The 3,073-nt window shown below is 48.5% G+C and overlaps 1 pseudogene; it reads right to left on the bottom strand.

Moving 5' to 3' along the window:
* Positions 1 to 1,430: 1,430 nt before the first annotated feature.
* Positions 1,431 to 2,368, bottom strand: LOC102484193 (mRNA turnover protein 4 homolog pseudogene; annotated as a pseudogene).
* Positions 2,369 to 3,073: the final 705 nt, after the last annotated feature.

A 3,073-nucleotide genomic window follows, 5' to 3' on the forward strand; every position in this document is an offset into this window, starting at 1 on the left:
TCAAAACAGTTGTGGGGGGAGGCTGGCAGGTGGTGTGGTGGTTAAGGGCGCTGGACACTCACATGGCCAACCTGGTTTCAAGTCCCGGACCTGGCAGCTTGCTGTCTCACTTTCCCTCTCTCTCTCTCTCTTTCGTTCTGTCCCTCAGTGGTCAAGTTAAAATAAATAAATGAATGAATAATGTTAAAATAAAATAATTCTTTAAAAACATACACACGCATAGTTTTAGGGACCAACTAGCAGATGCTAATGGTTACATTGCTGGACTCCTATGTAATCTACCACGGTTTGAGTCCCAAATCCAGCGACTTAAAACTCATGCCGGGCACATGTGCGTGCATGTCCAAAATCTCGAGAGGAGAATGGCGGAGAAGGCATTGTGGCTAGGTCATCTCCCCCCGAGAGGGGTGTTTTCTTGCTTTCTCTCTCTCTGGCGAGTATACATGCCCTACAGCAAAAATCTTTAAAAACAAACAAACAAAAAAACATAGTCTTAAAATATACAGCAAGATTCTATAGAATTACTAAGAAATTTATAAACTTTTTTTTGAGAGAGAGAGAGAATTTTGCTGTAGGGTGTGTGTGCTTCCAGAGACGCAGAGGGACAGAAAACAAGAAATCACACCCTGTGGGGATGGCCATGCCACAATTCCTTCTCTTGGGACTTTAAACACAGATGCACACATGCCTGACATGAGTTTTAAGTCACCGGGACTTGAACCGCGGTTGACTACGTGAGTCCAGCGAAGTAACCATTATTATATCATCTGCTGGTCCTAAACCTATTTTTTATTTAATTGAATTTATTATGATGATTATTTTAAAATTTGCATTAGGGCACATGTGCTCACCAGTAAGAGACAGAGACAGAAAGTGAGGGAAAGTGAGAAAGTAAGCTACCAGGTCCAGAACTTGAACCATGGTCAAGTGGGAGTCCAGCATCTTAACCACCACACACCCACTAGCCCTACAGACCTGTTTTTATACTGAGATACACTAATGCATGTTGCTCAGATACTGGCAAATCAAGAAGACAGAGCACAAAGGTACAGAGTCTAGGAAGAGTAAAACTGTATTAGCAGCTAGAACAAATAAACATCAGGTTCTTTCATGCAAAGTTGTCTTTGGCTGTGGGGCACTGAGAAAGGGTCTCTGCTCCACACAGTCATTCAGAGATTCCAGCTAACAGATACTCTGCCAGTTTCAAAATATGGTTTTCTATTTTTTTTTCCCCTAAAGGAAGTCCCTTTTGTTGTCTACAGGCAGACCCTGAAGACGGTTTCATTCTCTACAGAATCAGGGAGTGCCATCACGCACCCGTCTTCACCGGCAGCGAAGTAAACAGCCGTCCCTCCAGAGAGGTGGGGGCAGTGCTGCGTGGTCCACTCGGGACCCGGAACATGCCGAAGGCCTTCAGCCCTGAGTCCCCTTCAGTCGCCGTCATCATCCTCTGATGCACTCTCTGGCACGTCGTCTCCCACCTGCTGGGACCTTCCCGACTGTGCATCCCACATGTACTTCAGGGTCACTTTTTTTTTTTTTTTTGGAGCGTGCGCTCACCAGAAAGACAGAGAGAGACAGAGAGACAGAAAGCGAGAAATCACCTCCCAGAGGTGATTCAATCCCTTCTCCTCCATTCTCCTCTCGGGATCTTGGGCACGCGCCTGGCGTGAGTTTAAGCCACGGGGTCCAAGACTTGAACCACAGTCGACTACGTGGGAGTTCAGTGACATAGCCATTACGCTAACTGCTGGTCTCCTTCATCGTCACTTTGAATTCGACCATCTCGTTCCCAGAAAGCTTCAGGACCCAGGCCTGCTCCAGCGTCAGCACATCACCCTCCCTGCACACCTTGTAGTGGGAGAGCAGAGCCACCACACCTCTCCTGAGGGCGGCGGGCAGGCCCAGCGGCCTGAGCTACAGCTCCATGGAGTGGGGGAACTGCTCCAGGAGCCCTGGATCCAGCTCGCAGTGAAAGCTGCCTTGTTCCCAGCTCGGGCGTGGTCCATCTCTGTGTATTTCGTGAACCACTCATTCACCTCCTCCTTAGGGAGGCTGGTGAGGAGACCGACTTCACCCGCAGCTTCTTGCTGACCTGGTGCAGGCTGTCTCTGTATTCATCAGCTGGGCTTCGACCCTAGGCCACCATCATCACCTTGTTTTTCCCAGAGAACATCCGACTGTGCGTCCAGGCGTTCCGGATGTCCTTCAGCTTGCTGTTCCTCATGTTGGCCACGGAGAAGATGAAGAGGTACTTAGACGTGTCCACACATTTCCGAAGCTCTTCTATCAGGTTCTGTTTTAGTTCCAAGCCTATCCTGGCAGCTTTGGTTAAGGAAACTTTGTTGTCGCGCTTGGATTTGGGCATCGCGCTGAAACCTCATGTGCCAAAATACGGTTTTCAAGGTCACCCTGGGTGTTGAGTTCTAGCCAGCACTGGTGGTTAAGAGAAAGAATGGAGGGGACCAGCAGTTAGCGTAATGGCTATGTCACTGGACTCCCATGTAGCTGACCGCAGTTTGCGTCCCGGACCTGGTGGCTTAAACTCACTCCGGGTGTGTGTGCGTGCGTGCCCAAGATCCCGAGAGGAGAATGAAAGAGAAGGGATTGCGGCGTGGCCATCCCTCCCCCCGGGGGGGTGATTTCTCGCTTTCTGTCTCTCTGTCTCTCTCTGTCTGTCTGGCGAGTGCACGTGCCCTATAGCAAAAACCTCTCAAAAAAAAAAGAGAGATAAAGAATGGAGAATGTGAGTTGGGTCTGGAAGGAACACGCATAATTTCGCACATTCCATTAGCCACAATTCAGTCACAAGGTCACGTCTAACTGCAAGAAAGTCCAGGAAGCATAGCCTACTCGTGTGCCCAGGAGGAAGGGGAAACAGGTTTGCTCATCAGTTAGTTTTCAATACAACCAGCAACCTGTGGATCCGATGTGTGTATGCAGAGCCTTCCACTAACACAGAAGATACATTATTTTCAAGCATAAATGGAACATTTACAAAAATGAGCTAGGTATTAGACGACACAGTAAGCCTCCCAAAAAAGTGATGTAATGTAACACCTAGTGGTGATAC

The sequence above is a fragment of the Tupaia chinensis genome, unplaced genomic scaffold (genome assembly GCF_000334495.1).
Source record: "Tupaia chinensis unplaced genomic scaffold, TupChi_1.0 Scaffold000377_2, whole genome shotgun sequence".
Taxonomy (NCBI): Eukaryota; Metazoa; Chordata; class Mammalia; order Scandentia; family Tupaiidae; genus Tupaia; species Tupaia belangeri.